The 25,493-nt window shown below is 44.1% G+C and overlaps 1 long non-coding RNA gene across 3 annotated transcripts in view; it reads left to right on the forward strand.

The window, feature by feature from the left end:
* The window catches only part of LOC113577480 (uncharacterized), a 59,819-nt gene that overhangs the window by 31,429 nt on the left and 2,897 nt on the right, over window positions 1–25,493 (forward strand). Inside the window, exon 2 of one of the 3 annotated variants that reach the window (XR_014118295.1) lies at window positions 23,879–25,181. This is a non-coding gene — a long non-coding RNA (uncharacterized LOC113577480). The remainder of the gene's footprint in view (window positions 1–23,878; window positions 25,182–25,493) is intronic. The other 2 variants (XR_004776930.2, XR_004776931.2) reach the window with 2 other exon arrangements.

Consider the following 25,493-nt stretch of genomic DNA (forward strand, 5'->3'; position numbering starts at 1 on the left):
GAAGGGAATTCATTTTTTAAAATGTTAGAACAGTGCAAGTACAGAAGAATACTTTTTAAGTACTGCAGACTTAGGTACTGTTTTAAACTCTGTCATGCTAACACAGAGTTTGCAGGAATGAAGAACGGGTCCATTGAATTTTAATTAAACCTTCAAGCTCTACTTCTAACCATATATATAAATCCTTTTGGATTCTACAGTCCTTTTGAGATCCAGGTCGGCATCCCTGTGCAACCAGCAACTATGGACGACACATCAAATTTCACCTGTAAATGGGCTTGAAAATCCCCTGGCATCTCTGATCTGGAATCAGCCTTGACTTTGGATATGATGGCGTACCTACCATTCTCAGGAGTTAATACCCATTCCTAGATCAGCACTTTACAAAAGGCCGGTGTCCTTGCCAACAGTGGATACGACAGGGCGGAAACACTGGCTTCAGAAACAGCGTCGAATGGCTTCCGCTTGTTTATTCCCACAATTGATTTTCCCTCACAGTTGTTCCTCATCTCTGCCTGTGTGGCTATCGGTTCCCGTGCTGTGCTCCCTCATAACAGAGTTGTCACTGTTTTCACTGTTTGTTTGATTAGTTTGCTGCTGCTTGATTGGAAATTAATTAAAGTGATTAAAACAGGATTCCCAGTGGAGCTGAGCTGTTGATTTTAACTCAGGAGGGGGGAGGGAAAGGAGAACTAGAAGGAGAGGGAGAAAAAGACAGGGAAGGGAATAGAATGAGAGAGAGAGAGAGAGAGAGAGGGAGAGGGAGAGAGAGAGAGAGAGACTCATGTTCTACTATTCTCTCACGCCAATCAAGTCTAATGCTACTCTGGTATGCTAATCACCTTTATACTAACATACTTGGAATGGTAGGAAAAGGCTTGAGAAATATTAATTAAGACTCATATATCCAAATGAGGTTGTACTGAATCTTTATGTCTTGTAAGGAAGAACTGAATACTGATCTAATCAAGTACTGTCATAAGGCCTTTAACTTTTGACTTGACTTTTCTTTCTTGTCCTGTAAAAAAATAAATAAAAAAAATACTGACCTTAAATAACCTTAAAAGGACAATGAAGGAGCTACTGTCTCCTGTGTTTGTGAGCTTGCTGACACTCCAGTTGGTTTGGAGACCTTTCTTTGGACTTCCCCTCATTACACTGGTTATAAAAAGGGGTGTACATGAAGAGTGTTTGGGTGGTATTGGTCTTTGTGTGTGTGTGTGTGTGTGTGTGTGTGTGTATTGGGTGGTGGTGGGGGGATAGATTTGGTTTCCATAGCAATGCAACCCAAAGTGCTCACAGTAACCTAATTGGTATGCGTCTCCTGACCACCCTTATTGAAGCCAAGCTAATCACAGGCCTCTGGTTGTAATAAAGAACGCTACTAGAGAAATGCACGGCCTAACTGGGGGGTTTTCCTCCCCTCCTTAACCCCCCATCCCCCCTCCTCATGCTTTCTTTCTTTATGCCCCTTCAGTGGCCCGCTTACCCACAATGCACCAGTGTGATTGGCAGGACTTGCCTGAATGCAGGGGCAGTGGAACGGTCTAGAAGATCGGGTGGGGGCTGCTCCAGCACCCCGGCAGTTCCTCGGGATCACTCCACCTGCATCACAGGACCCAATGAATACAGACCCCTCACCTCACTGAGGGGCAAACAAGAGATGACACACTTTACAAATGGCATCCAAATGTGTTGCTACACTTGCTCTGTACCGTCAGTCTTCATGTTTTATTTTGTTTATTGGACAGTAAAGGTAACATTTTTTATTGACAGTAAACAAAAGATCCGAAACATAAATCTTCACAGGCCTCTCATCAATTAATCAGTCCTATGCTTTCTGCCAAATCTCACCAGTTATGATCTGAAATAACACCTAATTAACAATTAGCGACTCATCCGTTCTAAGGTAGCCAGCCGCTCACGTGCGCGGGGCTCCTCATTTAACAGCTCCCCCCCCTCTCAGGGCCAGTTCGTCACCTGCCACCATCACCAGCCTCTTCCATCCAGCCGCTAATTGACAAACGCTTTAAATAATTTCTAATTAGCACAAGTGTAGTAATAATTGGCTCGCTAATCTGGCGGAATAATTAGTGGTGTAGCGAGCAGCAGAGTTGCGCGCTCGAGCGAGCCCTGCGGGGATCCCCGCGGTGACCGGCCACTCATGGGAGGCTCCCATGGTGGGCATAGAGGTGTCTTTTGTTGGACGGGCGGGAGATTGTGGGTGGCCCCTGGGTTTTTTCGGCCTGGAGGTTTTTTGTGCGGCCCTGGTAATTGAGTTCCTACCTAGTTTGTGAATAGAAGCAGTGTGCTGGAGCCTGCGTCCAATGAGCCAGCGGTGGAGACACCTGCTCGGTTATGTCAGCGTCCAGCCAATGAAAATCAGGGAGCCGCTGGGGTTCTGATACAGCAGACAAGGCGGATGAAAAGTTTGTAATTCCTACATGGTCGATTGAGTTTAATGGGGTTAAACTGGGTTAATGGCACATGAAGTTTGATGGATAATGTTAAAGGCAAAGATTGTGAACTGAAGGTAGCTACATTGGATGAAAACAAGAAAAAAAAGCACTAGAGACGTTTGATGTCTAATGGTGATTAGCAGGTTTGTGGCTCCTGTATTTTGTTTTAAGAGCCATACAAGTAAAACTGTTGAGGTGTTTTGACAAAAAGACAAATGGTAAGTTAAGACTAGGCATCAACTTGGTGATGTCACTGTGCTGTGAATGCACCTGTTGCATTGTCTTGTTCATGCTGTCTGAAAATTAATTTTGCTTCTTTGTTTATTTTTTTAATTTTTTTTTTTTTTTTACGATTACAGTGCAACAGGTCATATATCAGCATAGCCTCCTTGTTCATTTTTGTGAAAAATTTCTTTGTCGTTTTTTGCGAATGATGACCCGTTGCTCCCCGAACTCAGTGTAAAAATTCCTTCTTGACAGACAAGCTAGAAAAACTCCGTTGCCCTCTAATTATTCTCAAACGTGGTAAATTGGTGGAAAATCAGCTGCTAATAATCCCTTAATTTGTGCACCGCTAATGGCCTGTTATCCTAAAGTGTTATGTTAATTGAGGTTCCATCATAAGTGGGGATTGATCATGCTGTCATAGGTTAACACAGGTTTTTTCCCCCCTTAACCTTTTTTCAGCAGTTAATGCTTTTAATAAAGTCAGCTGCCTTCAGTATTACAGTATTACACTTGCAAGCACACGAATCTCTGAGCTGATGAGCGTCTGATGTGCTGAATGCCATCCCATAATTTCTTTATATCTTTTTAATGGCTAAAAATCCTCATAAATGTCCTACAAGATACACTGACGCAAGGCCTATAGCCCCACTATTTGAATTTCCAGCAGCACCCGCTGTCAGTATAACCCAGTCTTTCGCAGTTTGCGCATGTCTGAAATTCAACGGTATGAACATTTCAGCATTTCGCAGACATTTTGTGCCTTTTATTCTCTGCCTGTCTCTCCGTGGCGTCCCCGGTTTCTGAGACCGCGCAGAACGTATCGGCCATGCCGAGGTCGACGTGTCATCAGCATGGATAGAAGGCCCCCCCAGTGAGGCGGTTGTCCCGCCTGCTGCCCATCTGTAAAATATGCCAACATATATAAAGATACGGCAGGTCCCCTGGCCTTTTGCTGACATTTCCAGCTACTGGGCAAGGACATGGCCTTTTCCTTCTTTTCCTATTTTCCCAGCTAATCAGGTGGCTTGAATGGAGGCCAGATAAGGCTATTGTTTGCCCTGACAATGTCCTGATGGTTTGGCCCACTGCTGATCATTGGTAAGGCTTCTCTTTTAAAGTGAAGAGCCACCAGAGAGAACTCATTACCTCAGTGCCTTTGGGTTAATTAGGTAAGGGAGGAGAATGCATTTTAGGAAGGGGCGAGCAAACAACAGCAAAAAAAGTCTTGCTAACATCCGTGGGCAAGCGGGATGTTTAAATGGCAACATCGGCGAGCGTGTTGTAATTATGCGATCTAATGGATAAGCCAGACTAGGCTGTAAGAGACACCGGGGTTTAGCGGCGCTGGGATCGCAGCTGTCCGCCACTCAGCCCACTGGGCAATGCACAGAAGCGGTTTGCTAGGAGTCTTAGACACGCCTGCTACTTCCAGTTCAAGTTTCAGTTCAAATCACACTATGAACACTATATAAACCCGTCATGGGTCAGTTATGTTTCTTTCACTTGCCTTTTTTCTCAGACATTACATCAGATATCAAACACTGAAGTATTTTTCCTAGACATTGATACAAATCGCACTAGGCTCACCATGATGGGTGTCTTTGTACTTCCAAAAGTAATTGCGAAAGCAATTAGTAATATTAGTAACATTAGTAACTAACTATAAGTAGTAACTAACAGTAATAGAGTAGCAATAAAGCTTGTCGTACAGGTGGAATTATTTTCTCGTGTATAACGTTATATAAGGCCTCCTGTTTATTTGAGCATGTAATTCGCTGTATTAATTTCCCTGTAAAGCCCTTGTGCTGAGCTCTAAAATGAGTGGGATGAAGGGAGAAAGAGAGATCACAAGGGATGTCTGACAGCCTTATCTGTCTACGTGCCTCCCTTTTCCACTGATCTGAGATCAGACTTAAATGTTAAAGAACATCTAACTGTCACCTCACATTTGGATTCATCAGAATGTCAAAAGCTCATTTTCCTTGGACTTGGAAATGTGAAAGTACACCAAATGCTAATGTTTTTTAGATTGTATTACACAGGATTAATGGTATAACTAATAATAGAAATGACTCAAACTGTACTGATTTGAAAACTAGTCCATGCAGCAATATTCCTTGTAAAATGTAACATCACAGAACCCAACCGGATATCTTTAATGCACAATGGAAATAAGCCTTTGGACTTTGGAGTTATCTTGACAATTTAGAGTTATCTTCACAATTTTATACTTCATTTGGACTTTTAGTGGAGAGTTTTAGCAGATTTATGAAACAAAAAGTCAAAATAAAATCTGCTACATATTTTGATGGAATTTCTACCACTAAACATTTTAAACCCTCTAACCATTTGTAATTTGTTTCCACATGGAAGGGACTTGTCAGGATCATGAGGCCCACAGAGATATTACAACTCAACAATGGACACGAGCCTTCAGTCTTTCCACAGAGACGCCCAGCTTCACATATAACCATGCAAGACCACCCTCCCCTCTCTGTATTTTTGACAATGTTTTCATACAACAAGCAGTGTTTACAGGCTTTAAGCCATTTCTGCCTTTTTGTGTCAACCACATTGGGCAGGGACCAAAGGCATCAGTATCGCATGTTGAGCGCCTCGCCGCCGACTCTCCCTCTCAGGCCCTGACAGGTCATCTGTTTTATTCGTTTCCTCTTTTGTCTGGGCCTGGCATGTGAACGTCCCTCCCTCTGGCCATAGGGGAGGCTTTGGCCATCCTGGCATGACCTGAGAGTGGATGACTAATCACTCGTCTTTATGACATGAGAGTGGATGGCTGACTAATCACTCATCTTTATGACAAGGGAGGATATGGCTGACTAATCACTCGTCTTTATGACATGGGAGCATATGGCTGACTAATCACTCATCTTTATGACATGAGAGTGGATGGCTGACTAATCACTCATCTTTATGACAAGAGAGGATATGACTAATCACTCATCTTTATGACATAGGAGCATATGGCTGACTAATCACTCATCTTTATGACATGGCTGACTAATCACATCTTTATGACATGGGAGCATATGACTGACTAATCACTCATCTTTATGACATGAGAGTGGATGACTGACTAATCACTCATCTTTATGACAAGGGAGGATATGGCTGACTAATCACTCATCTTTATGACATGAGAGTGGATGGCTGACTAATCACTCGTCTTTATGACATGAGAGTGGATGGCTGACTGATCACTCATCTTTATGGCATGGGAGGATATGGCTGACTAAACACTCATCTTTATGACATGGGAGGATATGACTAATCACTCATCTTTATGACATGGGAGGATATGGCTGACTAATCACTCATCTTTATGACATAGGAGCATATGACTGACTAATCACTCATCTTTATGACATGAGAGTGGATGACTGACTAATCACTCATATTTATGACATAAGAGTGTATGGCTGACTAATCACTCATCTTTATGACATGAGAGTGGATGACTGACTAATCACTCATATTTATGACATAAGAGTGTATGGCTGACTAATGACTCATCTTTATGACATGAGAGTGTATGGCTGACTAATCACTCATCTTTATGACATAAGAGTGTATGGCTGACTAATCACTCATCTTTATGACATGAGAGTGGATGACTGACTAATCACTCATATTTATGACATAAGAGTGTATGGCTGACTAATGACTCATCTTTATGACATAAGAGTGGATGACTGACTAATCACTCATATTTATGACATGAGAGTGTATGGCTGACTAATCACTCATATTTATGACATGAGAGTGTATGGCTGACTAATCACTCATATTTATGACATAAGAGTGTATGGCTGACTAATCACTCATCTTTATGACATGAGAGTGGATGGCTGACTAATCACTCATATTTATGACATAAAAGTGTATGGCTGACTAATCACTCATATTTATGACATGAGAGTGTATGGCTGACTAATCACTCATATTTATGACATAAGAGTGTATGGCTGACTAATCACTCCTGGTCTTTATGGTGGCACAGGCTGCAGAGCTTTTTTGTGACTGAAGACCAAGATGTTGCCCGTTGTTCATTAATTTTTCAAAAGTTAAGATGTTTTCAGGGTAACTATTTCTCATATAATACCAAAACACCAGTTCTCAACAACACCCAAACTAATGTGTTTAACATTTTTTTCATCTCTTTTAAAGTAGGCTTACCTGTTTTCTCACAAGAGATGAAAGCCTTCTATCAAAAGTTGGAAATGTGCATGAAATATATCAGACATGCCATCCTAAGTGAAGGCCTTATTGATAATTACGGCACAAAATCTTATAAGGTTTTAACTCTCCTCTGCTTTTATGGGCCCATGTGATGCATTTAGAAACTACTGACAGCTACATCAATCCCCAGATGTATAAGTATCATTGTAATGATCCATATTGGCTTGGTCAGACTCATTCCTTAAAAAAAATCCAAAACACACACACACACACACACACACACACGCACAGGCTCATGCATGCACACACCATTAAATTACTTTAATGCCATGTAAAAGTGTTGTCAAATTGCTGCCGCATTACCGCCCATATGGCACTTAAGAACCAGCAGCTGGACCAGAATATGGGAGCCATTTTGTGTCATTAGCCATATTCTGATTGGCTGTAAAGACTCGAGGGAAGATGTGAAGATGGCATTAAGGAAGACAGCTTTACAGGTTCAGTTTTAAGCCCACTCAGGCACTCCAGAACAATGTCAGTGTCTTTCTCCCATGTAAAGGCAAAGCTTCCACACCTCTCAACTGCTGCTTTTCCTTCTGCCTAAAGTCCACTTCACCTGCAAAGAATTCATAAAACATGTAAAAACAGCTTTGGGAAGAAAAACTTTCTCTACATCTAATTTGCAATATTTATTCCATGTTACTGAATTCACATCTGTGTTAACACACACACAAACACACACACACACACACACAGAGAGAAATAGACAACACAGACACAAACAGCTGACGGAAATGGAATGTCCAAAACAAAATATCCAAATAGTCTTAACATGCGTTGCTTTTCTTGAGAAGATGTTTTATTCATCACAAAGATTAAGATAAACAGAAGAGGACATATGGACAGAAAGTCTGATTTGAGAGTCTTATTTAACTCTGTGTGTGCAGCAAAGTCAATGATTGATCACTGTGCCTTAAAAAAATCAATACAAAATACTGTACTAACAACGAGGGTAAATTATGGTCCACAAAATAGAAAGAGTGGACAAACGGATAGAATGATGTTGCTTTAAGATGCACATAAAGTAGAGAATGCCGGCATGCATTATTTTAAATGTTTCCAAGGTTCCCATTACACAAGCTACACCTTATAAATTAGACTTCCATTGAAAACTTTCAAATTATCTGAATATGGTGACATTTATTTGACACTTGCATCTGCTCAGAACTGCATGTCATTGGCCTCTTTCTATAGTGTATTATTGCCAATGCAAAGGTCTAATTGTCATGCTTATTTTTAAATTAATAGGAAATGTCTGGGATGCCGGATGAACAAAGAGATACTTTAGTATTCCCTGGCAAACAGTTTATACCACTGTGAATGCGTTCCCTAAACTGCATTTGAAAGAAAACTAAAAAATAATCAAATAATTATTTATTAGTTTCTTTTCTTACATTAAGAATGAGATATTTTTTGTTTAGCTTGAGTAACCCTATGATAATTGTATTCACTGCTGTTCCGCTGATGCAATTAGTTTTTAAAAGGTCATTACACACGAACACAATAAGTGTTTACCTCAATTCCCCTTTTGTTTTTTCTCTCCGCACGCGTTTTCCTTAAAGAGTAATAGCACATTTCTAATTTGATACATTGTTTTGGGTACAAAGATCCTTCACGGTCGCTTTTAAAGAAAGCAATCTGGATGTAATTGTCTCCTATACAAACAGTCCTCTGGACAATTAGCCTGCATTTGATGGCGCGGTTTGAGCAGGGTAAAAATCCTGAGGAGAAAGTTCCGTGAATAATCCTAATGATTTTTGAACGTCGCTTGTATATCGACATCGCTCCCTAATTGTTTACTTATTTACTTATTTCGACGGGGTGGGACCTTAGGTCGTTGAAGAGTTGGTGGAGTGGGGGGGGGGGGGTGTAAGAGAAGGTCCAGAACAAACCCCAGCGCCGAGAAGCGCGAAATCCCCCCAGCAGCACGAGGCCGCTCGCGCGCCCGGCGGTGTCGGTATCAAAAGGCTCGCGACACTGTACTGTACGCCGCGCGCGCGCCGGTAATTTTGGTATTTCTATTGCAGGGTTCGCCGATCCCGAAATTACGGGCGCTACTGTCTTTGTGCGCCATGTAATTTAGTTGTTTCCTACTCGTGTGATTGAAGCGGAATGGAAGCGGCCGGGCCCGTCGCGCTCGGAGAGAATTGCAGCTGTTGTTCCCCTATATTTTGCTCTCGTCTAAAAGTACCAGCGCTCGAGAGGGTAACGCCGGAGCTGCAATTTCATACGCGGTTATGTCAAGAGGCTGCAGCACGCGACCCGAACTATCATTTAGATAGCCTCGTGCTCTTTTGGGTAACATTTTGTTAATGAATTTATATTTTAGGGTAGTACATTATATTTATTTATGATATACTGCTGATTAGATTTCGATATGTTATGTATGGAAGAAAAGAAAAAAAAACAAACAGTAACGGGCTGCAAATAAGCTATGATGGAAAAACGGGTAGTATAGTCAAGCAAGGATCATTCACGATTAGTGTGAGATGTTGCCATACCACACCAGTTCTTATTCAGCACCGTAACTGTAAATAAACACGCATGATCGCGTTTTTGAGGTCTGTACAAGCTACGAAGGAGGTTGTGGGGGTTTGCAACCAATAGTGCTGTTTACCATGGCGACTGTTCTTGGTTTCTCCGGTAACCAAAGCAAAGCCTTCTCTCTGTTGGTTTAGCTATTGAGCTCGCCTGGTCGAGACAAACGAAATACTCTGCAACGCCAGTGGCTTATCACAAAATCCCATTATGGCGAGGTCCTTTGACGGTAGTCCACACAAACAGAGAGAAAGCACATTTACATCCTCTGGCTTGGTGCTGTCAAGATCCAACGAACCCCCCATTTAACCAAATAAACAGGGATATATCTGTGGATATGCTATCTATGAAGATATGGCCCCATGCTTAGCATTTAAAAAATAAACAAACAAGCCAGCAACAACGACTACGAAGGTTTTACATTTGAAAAAAAGTTTCTGCTTTAATATGCTGAATCAAATTGATGTGGTCTATTATACACATAATACACTACTGCCAGATTTTTAGTTGCTCTTCAATACAGTCAGTAAAGTTTGTTTTTAATTAATGTGTAGGCCATGTTGGTGTCATAATATTTATTTGTTCTATATGCACATATTAAATCATTTAGCATCAGTCTAACTTGGATGTGTTTTGTTCATTTGAGCTTGTTCAGAAAACAGAAAACTAAAGGTAATTTGTAATTATAAATACATTATAAAACCTTAGTAAAGGTAATTTGTAATTATAATGCGTTACGACACCTTAGTAAAGGTAATTTGTAATTATAATGCGTTACGACACCTTAGTAAATGTCATTTGTAATTATAATGCGTTACGACACCGTAGTAAACGTCATTTGTAATTATAATGCGTTACGAAAGCTTAGTAAAGGAACTATCCCAGTTTGTCAGAGCTTCTTTTTTCTTCTTCGTCTTTTCATGCCACTGGGGGGCAGATGTCCCCACTGGTGAAGGTGAGATTAGTGCTCTATGATGACACTGGTGTTTTCGGGTTTTTTACATTACCCACTGTAAAACACACTTTTGAACTGGTCAGAGCTTGCAAGTGGGACTTCAGTTATGAAAAAGAAGATTATTTTTTGTAAGTATCTTTCCTCTGTCGCTCTCTCTCTCTTGCTGATCCTCTAACTGTCTGTCTCTCTCTCCTTCTCTTTCACTTTTTTCCCCTCTCTCTCTCTCTCTCTCTCTCTCTCTCTCTCTCTCTCTCTCTCTCACTCTCTCTGTCTCACACAGCTGGCTACTGTAATTATCCCCTGTGCTTAATTGACTAACTACATCCTTGGTGTCACACTCTGCTATGGATGTTGCTCTCTCCTGCACATGGTTTCTTCTGCCTCCCTGCTGTGGTAGATGGTCAAGCCATTCAGAAGCACCCATGACGATAAAGGTAGAAAGAGGGAGCAGACTGAGCTGGGATTTGTAGTGTATTTCACTAAATTGCATACTCTGTTTTATAAATGTGACCTTACCATTAGAATGAAAACTTCAATGGAGATTTCACATTCTTGAAATGTGCCAAGTAGAACCCCCGCACCCCCCCCCCCCCCCCCCCCACACACACACACACACACACACACTCCACTATTCCACTATGTAGATTATCCTTCTCCCGAAGGAGCATTTACGTCTCACAAATCAGGTTTTTGCCAGAGCAAATTGAGACATACAGAACGGGCCATTGAAGTGAGTGATTTGGGATGAATGAAGGAGGCAGGACACACACACACACACACTAACACACACACACACACACACACACCCATACACACACACACACACAGCTTATTAATCAGCTCTGACAGCAGCTATAGTAGGGAATCGACAGGGGCCAGTAATCACAGCATACATCCACCTTATTGATCCATAATCCCCTTTCACATAACACACGCAATTTCATACAATACCTATAATACTGACGCATTCAGACTCAAGGAGCTGTCAGAGACAGCCTTCAAGCCGTCACATCTAGTCTCCAGGCTTGCTGGCATGTACGCCACATATGAAAACACAAACAGACCTTTACTATTTTATTGTTTGCTTGTTTGTTTGTTTTTGAAACCCAACATCTGTTAGAAAGCTTTACAGTATTTTAATGTGCGATATATCAGTCTTAAGTTTTACATAGCAGGGATATAGGCTGATTCCCAAATAGCTCCTTATTGGATATGTACTACAACAAATCCGCTAGTGCAGTATGTAGGGTCACATGTTCATGCCTCAAATGGAGCTTTGTGGATTCTAGAATAAAGAGGGAACTATTCCAGAGTTTCATGCTGTTGTGTCACTCAGTAGTTGAATCCAGAATCATGTAGTCCTGGAATATTATTTTATGACAATAATGTATGCTGTGTGTGTGTGTGTGTGTGTGTGTGTGTGTGTGAGTGTGTGTGTGTGTGTGTGTATGTGTGTATGTGTGTGTGTATGTGTGTATGTGTGTGTCTGTGTGTGTGTTATTACCATGGTTTGTTAAACGCCATTAATTTATAACGTCATAATGTAAACCTAGATCAAGCACAGCAGCAGAGTGATATATAAGCAAACATTTTTTGTCCATTTCTAGTCAGATGGCATATAACATGACTTCCAGTCATGTGTTTACTGACATGATGCTATTTGAAAGTTCTTTGCGTGTGTGTGTGTGTGTGTGTGTGTGTGTGTGTGTTTGTGTGTGTGTGTGTGTGTTTCTCAAATCCACTTTTAGTGACTAATTTCTTTCACTACAACTAAGTACCAAAGGCCATGATCCCTTCCTCTAACACACACACACACACACACACACACACACACACACACACACACACACACACACATACACACACACACACACACACACACAGACACACACACACACACACACACACACACACACACACACACACACACACACACACACACACATACTTTCTTCACTGGCCCTTATCAAGACCAAGCAAGCTTGCTCGTTAATACGTATCCCAGGATTCCTAGTTCCTCTCTGTCATTGTCCTAGCTGGGAGAATGGCTAATCGCTCCAGTTCTATTGTCCAGGGTGCAGGGGCTGGCTGCTCATAGCCACAGCAAAGAAATATGGAAGATGATCAGGGGTTAAACAGGGATGGCAGTAGCCTTAGAAGTGACTCAGCTGGGAATTTAGATGGAGTTGATAAAGGGTGGAGTGCGGCGTGGAGGGTGGGGGTGTTTAAGGTCCTTAGTTTAAGTATAATGGTGCTTATTTCCTCTCCTGTTTCCTCTCTTTTAAACTCCTTTTGTCTCCTTCCGGTTCGGACTGTTCCGTGGCCTTTTTTCATCAGATATTTGCCTTGTTTGTCTAGTGTCGTTTAAATGTTTAAGTCACATGCATGCAAGAAAAACAACACCTTCGAGATCAGCCATAAGTGCGGGTTGTCACACAGTCACACACACCTCACACACATCTCACACACGGACACACGTGCATGCCTGATGGCTTCGTCATGCATTCTATTCAAACGGAGCTCACAGTGACCGTTGCTATACACAGCCATGAATCTCTGGTCATTTCAGAGTACTGTTATCGCGGTCCATGAATAAAGGGTAGGGACCACACTCGACGTTCTGTCCTTTTAAGGACTCCCCGTGGGTCAGCCTTTAATGGCACGGATGCAATTTCATTTTGAATTTTTAAATGTTTACATTTTAAATTCTATAACTATGATTAGTTGTTTTTCCTATTAGTTTCTTTCTTTCAGCTGCCTGATGAATTTTCATTCCATTTCATCAGAGGTTGCTGAGTTAGTTAATGAAATGCCACTGCAGGAAATGTGTGTGTGTGTGTGTGTGTGTGTGTGTGTGCAGGTGCTCGGTATGAGTGTCAGTGTGTGTGTGCAGCTGTTGTGTATGAGTGTCAGTGTGTGCGTGCAGCTGTTGTGTATGAGTGTGTGTGTGCGTGCAGGTGTTGTGTATGAGTGTGTGTGTGCATGCAGCTGTTGTGTATGAGTGTGTGTGTGCGTGCAGCTGTTGTGTATGAGTGTGTGTGTGCGTGCAGTTGTTGTGTATGAGTGTCAGTGTGTGCGTGCAGCTGTTGTGTATGAGTGTCAGTGTGTGCGTGCAGCTGTTGTGTATGAGTGTCAGTGTGTGCGTGCAGCTGTTGTGTATGAGTGTCAGTGTGTGCATGCAGGTGTTGGGTATGAGTGTCAGTGTGTGCGTGCAGGTGTTGTGTATGAGTGTCAGTGTGTGCGTGCAGCTGTTGTGTATGAGTGTGTGTGTGCGTGCAGGTGTTGTGTATGAGTGTCAGTGTGTGCGTGCAGCTGTTGTGTATGACTGTGTGTGTGCATGCAGGTGTTGTGTATGAGTGTCAGTGTGTGCATGCAGGTGTTGGGTATGAGTGTCAGTGTGTGCGTGCAGCTGTTGTGTATGACTGTGTGTGTGCATGCAGGTGTTGTGTATGAGTGTCAGTGTATGCGTGCAGCTGTTGTGTATGAGTGTCAGTGTGTGTGTGCAGCTGTTGTGTATGAGTGTCAGTGTGTGCATGCAGGCGTTGGGTATGAGTGTCAGTGTGTGCGTGCAGGTGTTGTGTATGAGTGTCAGTGTGTGCGTGCAGCTGTTGTGTATGAGTGTGTGTGTGCGTGCAGGTGTTGTGTATGAGTGTCAGTGTGTGCGTGCAGCTTTTGTGTATGACTGTGTGTGTGCATGCAGGTGTTGTGTATGAGTGTCAGTGTGTGCGTGCAGGTGTTGTGTATGAGTGTCAGTGTGTGCGTGCAGCTGTTGTGTATGAGTGTCAGTGTGTGCATGCAGCTGTTGTGTATGAGTGTCAGTGTGTGCATGCAGCTGTTGTCTATGAGTCAGTGTGTGCGAGTGTCAGCGTGTGTGTGCAGGTGTTGTGTATGAGTGTCATTGTGTGCGAGTGTCAGTGTGTGCGTGCAGGTGTTGTGTATGAGTGTCAGTGTGTGCGTGCAGGTGTTGTGTATGAGTGTCAGTGTGTGCGAGTGTCAGTGTGTGCGTGCAGGTGTTGTGTATGAGTGTCAGTGTGTGCGTGCAGGTGTTGTGTATGAGTGTCAGTGTGTGCATGCAGCTGTTGTGTATGAGTGTCAGTGTGTGCGAGTGTCAGCGTGTGTGTGCAGGTGTTGTGTATGAGTAGGTGTTTTTCCTATTCCTAGCATTACATTTCAGTTCCAAATGTGTTGTCCTAAGAGAATCCAATTCCTCAGTCCTCCTTTTACAAACACAGAATACTTGGAAATCCATCTTCCACACCATTACACACACACACACACACACACACACACACACACACACACACACACACACACACACTCATGCATGCACACAGAGACATACACACACAGAGAGACTAAAGGACCAAAAGGGACATTCCACCATTTGTCACTGACCTGTGTAGACCATGGCAGTTTGTTCAATAGGGTTACACTTCCAAACTCTACCAAGTCTGCACGCTGTCTCTCAAGGGGGGTTTGTGCTTTTTGGAAAATGTATGGAAAACCGCTTTCTACCATTGGTTCCCTGCTCTCTGAAACTTAGATAGTAGCCAGTGTTCCAAAATCCCCGTTCTACACTTCACGGACACGTAAATAATTGGAACACATCCCATGTCTCATGTCCGGCAACATTTCAATATGCGTTTCTGCACCGACCCTGCAGAGTAAATTTCCGTTCTCTCTCTCTCTTTTGTGTCTTTGGTTATTTCTCCATTAGTGAGGCATATTTGGTCCCATGTGCGTCGGCTTGGACATAATAATGCTTGCACAGGTCATTGTTTTGGGGAAGGTCCAGCTCTCACCCCACCCCCACCACCTTTGATTACCGCACACTCCGAATGAGAAATCACACACTCCGAATGAGAAATGCTCCAATTTCAATGCAAGTATGTCTGCCATACAATTACTGGATTAATCATTTTATTCTATTACCAAACCTCCAGAGAGAGAAAGACTCCAGAGTGAGAGAGAGAGTGAATGAGAGAGAAAGAGAGAGCATGAGAGAGAGTGAGAGAGAGAGAGAGAGAGAGAGAGAGAGAGAGAGAAGGGGGTGAGCTGGCTGCGTTAAGGATTGCTATTCTGTAGCATTTTCTGAGCGGCTTGAGGTCAAGGGGTCACGACTCTTAATTACATTCTAATGGCACAGAGATGGCCAGAAGAGGAGGAGGAGGAGGAGGAGGAGGAAGAGAAGGAAAAAGGGAACAAATGCAGAATGATACTGCGGGAAATTATAGCTTTTAGTAATGTTGCAGACCCCCCCCCATACAGTGCCAATGAGACCCACAATCAGACATAGCCGAGGTCTTCGCCCGGGTCCCCAATTATAACAGTTGCGGATGAGAGCTCCTCGAGAGAAATAACACCGCTCTGGAATTACATACCCTACACGTGGAGGCAGACGACAGGCCAGTGACACAACAGGAAGCGAGGAAAGTTGGGTCTGAGTTTATTCATGCCTCCCAAACACGCGGTTCTCGTGCTTTTCAAAAATCCCTTCACACTTTACACTCTTCTTGTTTCAGCTGACTACATCCTTGGCCTACTGATTACACCTGAACCCGTGAGAGGAAGGATATCGGAAAATACCCGTGAGTGATCGGAAGGTGTGTCTCTGTGTGTGTTGGGGGGGGGGGGCTTATTTGAAACTCCTTTTATAAGTGACATACAGACTGATATGCCATAATAGCAGTGGAATGCTACTCACCACACACACTGGGCCCGAGTGTGGGGGGAGTGACCCTAACCCTACCGTGGTCCCCCTCATTTCAGGGGAGCACCACTGGAGAAACAAACATAATCTTAGAAACATTACCATGTCTAGTCCTTTGCAGTCAATGACTGCCTGAAGACATTACTAGACATAAGTGTTTGCCCTGAGGATGGGCTGCCAGACCTGGAATGCAGCCACACACACACACACACAAACACACACACAGACCTTCAGCCTGGTCTTCAGAAATGCATGTTCAGTGGGATTCGGGCCAGGAGATGACAAGTCAGGGGTGGCTCATGTTGCGGTCATATTCTTGCCATTCGGTGCCATCATTCTGTTCCAGGTGCTGTCTGAGCTGAGAAAAACAAGCCGCTGCTCTGGGCTTCATTGTAACAAACCACACAGTCGAAGTGCCTAATATTTAGATGTACATGTCTACACATCTAAATGTTTTATTCTGGTTTTTGTTGTTTTCAGCCTTGGGATGGCCTGTTTTAATGGCAGAAATGTTTCTTTGTTTGCTAACGGACACAAATTCAGACTTATTTCTAGACATTTTGTCAGGTCTCCACAGACTGCATTGCGTTGACTGAGCTAACACTGCTTCTCATGCAGACGTTTAGGGGACCTAAATTGCTATCGTTTCATGGGACATTGATTCCAGTATTGAGTCTCTATGTATTTTCTGTGTGTGTGTGTGTGTGTGTGTGTCTAAGTAATATTCTAAGTATTGTCCAGTGGAGTCCAGTAATATTCATATATGCCATAGGTGGATTACACAGGCATTTATGTTTAGTTTATTTTAGACACAAATTAAGACTTTAAGACGTTTATTACACGGCAATCAAGAATTGTGCCCTTTCAGGCAGATAACATTAGCCCTCTCTTGGGAACTCACACATTCTATCTAGCTGTGCGACAGTGAAATTGTTCCTCCCCATGCCTTCCTTCACGCAGGCCCCCTGTGGTTTCTACTCTTTAAACAAACCCTCCATGACCCCAAATACAGCAGTGAAATGGGGGCCTTATAATCACTTGGTGGGCCTCTACTGAAAACCGATCTCCTTTTTACCTCCACGACCAAACATGCACGAGAGAGGGGTGCGCCAATGTTGACATTTTACCGCGAGAACTCCCCCCTCCCACCCCACCCCCCACCCCCACCCCCACCCTCACACCATCCCTCAAATAACACGAGACGTCTGTGTCTGATTTGGTATTCATCCGGTGGGGTCGCATATTAATCAAGTGGCCCCCACGTTAGCCAGTCTCATCCTGCCGTTCCACCTGCCAATCTGCATATCCGCATATTATGGAGCCGAGGCCCACTGCTATAGCTCCCCCCCCCCCCCCTTTAATTTCCTACCGGAGCAGATAATGATCTGCTTGTTGAAGCTGAGGGGAACCTTTGTCATGGCGAGGGCTGATATTTTCGGGTGGTGTGTGTGTGTGGGGGGGGGGTTAGACGGCACTCTGATTAATACCATGTTGAGCAGATTCCGTCGGGCCTCATTTCATTACGCGTGAGGTGATGAGATGTGGCACTCTCCACGCTCTCCCGCTGCCTCCGCCGACGCTGGCCTTTTTTTTTTTTTTAGAGATTTATTGGTTTTTGTTTTCTAGTTTAATATGGCGAAAAAATTATCTGCACAGCACAATGGGTGTCAGGACCAGAGAGGAAGAGGATGGAGGAGGAAGAGGAAACGTATCCGCCGCCGGTTCAGCAGACGGTAACGGGGGAAGACGGTGCAAGACACCAAACGTTACGAACGAAAATTTGTTTTGGGCTCTAAAGAGCTCGGTATCACAGACACAATGACATATGGGTATTAGACCTTTAACTGGTTAGTGGTTGGTCTATAGACCACGAACCCCTGTAGCTCTTCAAAATGAGCATGGTCACTTCACCGCTGGTCTGATGGTCCAATCCAGTGACCTGCCACTTCCACCCCTTGCCTGCCAGGTTATTTCTGCTCAGATCTTTTTCGCAAGTTCTTGAAGTGCTCCGAGTCTCAGTAGCCCTTTCCACAACATACGCAGAGTTATACAATATGATTCCAATGAATGTCACAGCACCGATAACAAGTTGGAGTGACTAGGCTTGGATTACTGGTGCCATAGGGACCACTGGCTGTTGTCTGGAAAACATGAGAATGTTTTTATCCCTCCCTCGGAGAAAAGCCCCGTAGGGAGCCTCGGGGGCTGTGGCTTGTTGCCTTCTTACGTCACCGCCTGAGAAAAAGAAATTGATTTGGCCATGCTGAAATCCTGCAGGAGTTACACAACTGGCCTTCTCTTAATTAAACCTCTAGGGTTACAGTTAGGGTTCTCTTAAACGTGCCTTCTCTTAATTAAACCGCTATGGTTACAGTTAGGGTTCTCTTAAACGTGCCTTCTCTTAATGAAACCGCTAGAGTTACAGTTAGGGTTCTCTTAAACGTGCCTTCTCTTAATGAAACCGCTAGAGTTACAGTTAGGGTTCTCTTAAACGTGCCTTCTCTTAATGAAACCGCTAGAGTTACAGTTATGGTTCTCTTAATCGTGCCTTCTCTTAATTAAACCTCTAGGGTTACAGTTAGGGTTCTCTTAAACGTGCCTTCTCTTAATGAAACCGCTAGAGTTACAGTTAGGGTTCTCTTAAACGTGCCTTCTCTTAATGAAACCGCTAGAGTTACAGTTAGGGTTCTCTTAAACGTGCCTTCTCTTAATTAAACTGCTATGGTTACAGTTATGGTTCTCTTAATCGTGCCTTCTCTTAATTAAACCACTAGGGTTACAGTTAGGGTTCTCTTAAACGTGCCTTCTCTTAATTAAACCTCTAGGGTTACAGTTAGGGTTTTCTTAAACGTGCCTTCTCTTAATTAAACCTCTAGGGTTACAGTTAGGGTTCTCTTAAACGTGCCTTCTCTTAATGAAACCGCTAGAGTTACAGTTAGGGTTCTCTTAAACGTGCCTTCTCTTAATGAAACCGCTAGAGTTACAGTTAGGGTTCTCTTAAACGTGCCTTCTCTTAATTAAACTGCTATGGTTACAGTTATGGTTCTCTTAATCGTGCCTTCTCTTAATTAAACCACTAGGGTTACAGTTAGGGTTCTCTTAAACGTGCCTTCTCTTAATTAAACCTCTAGGGTTACAGTTAGGGTTTTCTTAAACGTGCCTTCTCTTAATTAAACCTCTAGGGTTACAGTTAGGGTTCTCTTAAACGTGCCTTCTCTTAATTAAACCGCTAGGGTTACAGTTAGGGTTCTCTTAAATGTGCCTTCTCTTAATTAAATCTCTTTGAAAAGGAAGAGAAATTTGTTTGTCGTTAGGCAGCACCGGTGGGGTTCCATGTCTTCTTGGCTCTTTTGGGGCCTTAGGTGTGACGTTTTAGTGCTGTGTAATTTTACTCCACTGAGTATTATGACTGGTGAAATGAGCACAGCAGTGGTGGTGTAGGGAAATGTGTAACAACACCACTTCCATGATGAGGGGTGTGTGTGTGTGTAGCATCTGGTCCCCATCTGAGCGAGTACTCCCTGATGATTCCAGTGATTCTTGGGCCAACGCTGCATTCACCTTGCTCTGTAACATGCCTGAAATTGTAAGTCGCTTTGGGCAAGAGTGTCTTCCAAAGGTAATGAATGTAATGAATGTAATGTCACATCAGTTTCATCCCCAAAAAGGGACTGTTGGGCAATAAATTGTCTTCACAATTTTTATCTTTCTAGAAATAATTTTTCCTCCAAATGTATTTTGACCTATCGACAATAGGAACGTAATCCGTTCATGTCTTGGGCGTGAATTCTTCCCAGTGGAGGCGTGGTGAAAAAGGTTTGGTTCTTTTATGGATGCAAGGGGGAAATCCCACTTTGGTTGTGGGTCAGAGAGGGTGGAATCAACATGGAAGTACATTTCATTATGCTAACACTCTGCTACAGACTCTTCACCCCTGCCCTTGACAATGGAACCACTATGTTACATATGTTATTCTAATTTCATGAAGAGGCACACACACAGACACACACACACACTTACACACAACCTTTCATTCTGCCTGCCATCTTCTCAACAGGCTCTTTGGACTTTTCTAAAGGACACTAAATGAGGCATCAAAACTGCATCAATCACAAGAAAGCCCCCCCGATCACCCAAACCCTCACCTGACACACTCTGGAACCCTACCCCACTTCCTCCATGTGACTGAAGTTCATCTCACTTAATCCGGCCAATTGGTGACAGGTTTGCAAATGCCGGGTGACAGATTTTCTTTTTATTGCTTCATTACTAATGACAGCTCGTTGTGCGTTGCTGCTGCCCTTAGTCGCCGCCTCGCTCGAGGCTCATTGTAACGTACGGGGGAATTAGGGTTGAAAGAGACAAAGATTCCCTACCAGGGAATCTTGGTGACCACAGCTGCCGGCGGCTCAGCTAAGCAAACATTAGGGCGGATGAAAAGCTTTACATGAATGCTAATACATTTACTTCATTGACCAGGCTGACCGCCAAGGAGGACACACACACACAAAAAAAGAGAGGACGCCATAGTATAACAAAACATCAAATTCTGCTCAGTCCAGTGACGGACACACAATGGCGTTGGGCAAGAATGCTCGGTGCAGACACTTCCTGTAGCTGCCTGATTCTAAATGGAAAGGGAATCAGGCTTAAGTCAATTACAGTAATAAATTGGTAATGAATTCGCCATATGTCACGCAGGAGGAATAGGCTTGGTATCTGCAGATATTTATCTGGAACTTGCTTAATCAGGACCACGAGCTACATTAATTATGTTCTGGAAACATGGTTAGCAAATCGTTGAATGGTGGTGAAAATGAGTCGGTAGCGAGAGCTTGGAGGGGAACACCAAGACTGATAATGCCTGATAATGTTAATAATCCTGATTCCGAGCTGAAGTCTGCTGCACTTAGACGCCAAGCTGGGCTTTGTAAAACAGCCTCCCGGTCGTTTACTAAACGGCTTCACATTTAGCCTCTTTAATGGGAATGCAAGCCGAAGCAGTGTCCAGATGACAGTGGGTTAAACGATCGAGACCCGGACACAGATTGGCCCACAGAGACTAAGATATAACTTGGTTTGCCCATCAAATCCCCATCTGTCATACCTTATGCCATAACTGTCATCCAATTCGCAATGTGATTGTCAGAGCCTAGTCCTATCTAGGAAAAATGCTTTAGTGGTTGGTATCTGCCCATACAAAAGGAGACTTTTTCCCCCCCATACGTCCCTTATCTTGATGTTTCCAGAAATTACATTTCATTCTCATTTTGATATGTGGAGTGCTTCTTCATAGCTCTGGGTTTCTGGGCATCCACTAACGGTAGTCTAGGCTTGCCCACTAAGCTAGCCTGCTTGACCGAGCCACCCAATCCATTTTACTTCAAACACAGGCGTGAGCCAAAGTTAATTAGCCTAAAATGGGTTTATGCGCAAATGAACGGATAATATGGGATAATACACTAGCTCACAGGCAGTTAGCCGCAAGGCCGAGGCTTTATTAGCGGTGGCTGACGTTCACGCTGCGACTAGCGTTAGCATGCTAATTGTGAAGGCTGTAATTAGCTGCGCGGAGAGAGAGGTGAGTGGCCTGGAGGGGAAGCATCCATTCACTCGCGCAACGTCAGGCGCAGACGACGGGCAAGGCAGGGGAGAAATGCAAATCTGCCGTTCTCCCATTGTTGCCGGCAGACCTTGGAAGAGACGGGAGCGTACCGGGAGAGGCAAAGAGGGCAAGAGATAGAGAGAGCAGGAGAGAGTGGGAGAGAGCGGGAGAGGGAGTGGGAGAGAGTGGGAGAGAGCGGGAGAGGGAGAGGGAGAGAGTGGGAGAGAGCGGGAGAGAGCGGGAGAGAGCGGGAGAGGGAGAGGGAGAGAGTGGGAGAGAGCGGGAGAGAGTGGGAGAGAGCGGGAGAGGGAGTGGAGTAGAGCAAAAGAGGATGAAAGGATGAGAGGCAGTACGGGGGGAGGGGGAGGAGAAAGAGATGGAGTGAGATGGAGAAGGGCTAGGTGGAAAAATGAAATACAGAAAGAAAAATACACACAAAAAAATTAGATTTGAATTCAGAGGCCGGAGGGAGAGATGGCGAGAGGCAGAGATTGGGAGAGAGTTCCTTCTCATTGTTTACGAGTGTTTGGTGAATAATAACCTCATTAGAGATATCGGGGTGGTACTGAGTTTCAGCTGAACATTAAGGTCAGGACCACTGCATTCAGAGCTTTTTTTAATGCTAAAAATTGTCTCCAAAATTGTTCAAATTTGCGAAGGTTTTGCACACACAAGCGTGCTCCGCTATGACCCTTTTTGGGTGGAAGAGCCTGAACCAAATTAACAGGCACTGTCAGGTCAGTATTCGGGCCTCGAAAACATATAGATTTTGCCGTGGACCAATGATTACGCCTCCTGACACACTCATAATCACAGCCCGGCGTGGCCTGACCCCACTGCCTGCTGCTGCTGCGCTGTTTGCAGTTGATGTCACCCGGAGTATGACCCAACAGCTTCTACTGCCTTTTCAGTGGACGGCTACAATCAAAGGTCAGCGGACCCGTCTCGTCTGAAGGCTCGCTCAAATGGTGGAGACTGCCAACCCGCGGACCGCAGGGGACGGGGGCGGTCGTAGGGAGCAGGGCGGGGAGTGGGCATCCTTGTGGTGCCGCACCTAGAGCGTCGTTAACCGTGAAGGGGGGGGGGGGGTCAGGGTCTTTGTGAATAAAACACGTCTGATCTTTCACCTCGTAGTGCGGCATGGGTTAGCAGACAGAGGCCTGGAGAGGAAACACAAACATGGGGATGGCATTAGACTGTCCTGCCTTTACCCGCCGCGCCGTCAGACTCGACTCAGTCCCGCTCGGCTGAACGCACGTTTAAATGTGATTCGAATGCCGTGCGCCCTAACGGTTCTAGCATGTTTCAAACTGGGTTTTTCGTTTGTTTGTTTATTGTTTAAATTTGGTGTTTTGAATGATACCCACTGAGATTTTTCAAGCGGGTGTTGTGAGTGAGATAGGCTGTGTTGAACGGGTCTGAACAACATGGGCTAACGATGGTTGAATCTACAAGGTGTATGCATGGATAACACAGTAATTATGTTTGATAAAGAGATTCAATCATCCAAACAGATTCAATCAAACAGGTGCTACTGATGAGTAGAAGCAATGATGGGCTCCCTGAATGATGAAGCAATGATGAGCTTACTGCCAAGGTTCAAAGGATTTTACTACGGTTTGAGTAGTTATCTTTAATTCTGTTTGTAAGGCTGGCTTGGTTCGTAAAGTTGTATTGTAGCAGCCAAGTTCTGCCTGCAGTGTCCAGAAATCGGAGATGAACAGGGGCTGGGCAGAGCTGGGAGCCATAGAGATATTTAATTCAGTCTGTAAAGTTAGTCCAGTTTGTAACCCTGTTCAAAACATGTCAGAAATTGGAGTATAAACTTTAATGAAATTTTTACATTTGGCACACAACCTTAGCCAGAGTGACTTGCATATTTATCAATACAACAGTATAAGTACCTTTGGGATTCAAACCCAGGACCTTGGTAGCACCTTGTGCTACAAGAGCACTAATGTAACATTTTTAGTGAATGCGAGAAAAATCGTTCTGTCTCCGAATCATTCAGTGGTTGGATTGTTATTGTGACCTAAGCAGTCTAAGGCCTAAAGGGCTAAGGGCTTTCTGTGATGGCTTGCTTCATTAACCTTGATAACTTTCTTACTCTATTCTTTGCTTCACAGGTTTGTTTACAACTTCAAACATTGACTGAGGACCTTGAGCTGAACATCTGGAACGTGCTGTCGCAGAGCCCGACTCCGCCTGCCAACTCCCTGACTCGTCTCCCAGACTCCTCTTCCCTGACTCTTCTTCCCTGACTCAACTTTCCCAACTCTCCTTCCCTGACTCTACTCCTCCCATTCTTATTCCCTGACTCTTGTTCCCTAACTCTTCTTCCCTGACTCTACTTCCCATTATTAACTGCACTCGTGTGACTCGCAGACTCAAGGTCTCCCGGAGATCCACATACAACGGAAACATAATGACTCTGACCCCGTGCAATCCCGCCTCGACCACCTCATTCCTCGTTGGTCCTGTCAGAGTCTCCAAGCCCCCACCATCCCCAGCAGAAACGAGATCCTCCAGACAAACTCTGAATGGCGATCGATACAGCTGTCTGTCACACGCTATGACAATTGTCGGCGAGCGTTTGGGACTGACAGTTCTGTCTGTCCATCTGTCATTGCATGGCTGTGCGAGAGGAGTTGTACACATCGATGTGTGAGGGTCACGTACGGCACCCCGCACTCTCAGCTGTTTAGAAGGAACCATCGTGTGCTTGCATTGGCAATTGAGATGTGCTGGGGGTTCAAATATAGACCACAAGAGCTCATAGTATGAGCTGCACACAAACAGAAAGAAAGTGTCAGTGCCGAACATGAAGAAAAAATCACCTAATGCTTGATGAAGGAGTTGTGGATCATCGTGTATCATGTGTTGTTGGTATGTAGCAGCCCTTGGTTGGATCATACCCTATACGCTTCACCACACCAGGGTAAGTGGTGTGAAGAGAAGTCTGATGAACATTTCTTATAGAACCTGGCCAGTTTACATTTTAAATGGGGCTTTGTTTTCTGTGGGCAGCACATGAACGTCAAAACCATCATGGCACTGGTGTCAGGCGCAATGACGTTATGGTGACCAAGCTGCAAGACAATAGACCTCAAATATCTGATGTGTCAGATTAGTCCTTTTAGCTCAGATTCTGCAGAATTCATGGAATTACAAGGATCTGGAAAAGTGTACTTTGCAACTATAGTATTGGCTGTTCTGTTTCGGCGACTTAAGTAGCAGGGTGCAGACCACTGACATTTCATGCAACAGCCAGACAAGCTGTTCTAGTAATGGCAGCCTCGGTCGTTTCATGAACAGAAAATATTATAGTCATGTATCGTAACAAAGGGAACAATCCTTGCTGTTCTGATTTAGAGAGTCCCAATCAGACCCTGTGCTGTTCGCTACATCTTTGTCCACTGTCCTGCGAGGGTGAGTTTACTCTGTAGGCAGAGCTTTTTGTGTGTGTCAGCATGTTAAATGTCCCTCTTTATCCCTACCGAGCGTGACTTCCGGCTCCGTGTGAGGTGGGAATGCCAGAGAGTCTTCGTAAGGCAAGGCTTCTCTTCCTGCATTACGTTACACTGCACACACTACACACACACACACACACACACACACACACACACACACACACACACCGCTACAGCCTAATGTTGCTTATTTCCCTGCCCAAGGACATCCGCATCCATCCAACTGCCTCTAAACAATCCTCACCCTGCAACGCAAAAGCCCAAATGCCAG

Source organism: Electrophorus electricus, chromosome 18 (assembly GCF_041902795.1).
Source record: "Electrophorus electricus isolate QZ-2024a chromosome 18, ASM4190279v1, whole genome shotgun sequence".
Lineage (NCBI taxonomy): Eukaryota > Metazoa > Chordata > Actinopteri > Gymnotiformes > Gymnotidae > Electrophorus > Electrophorus electricus.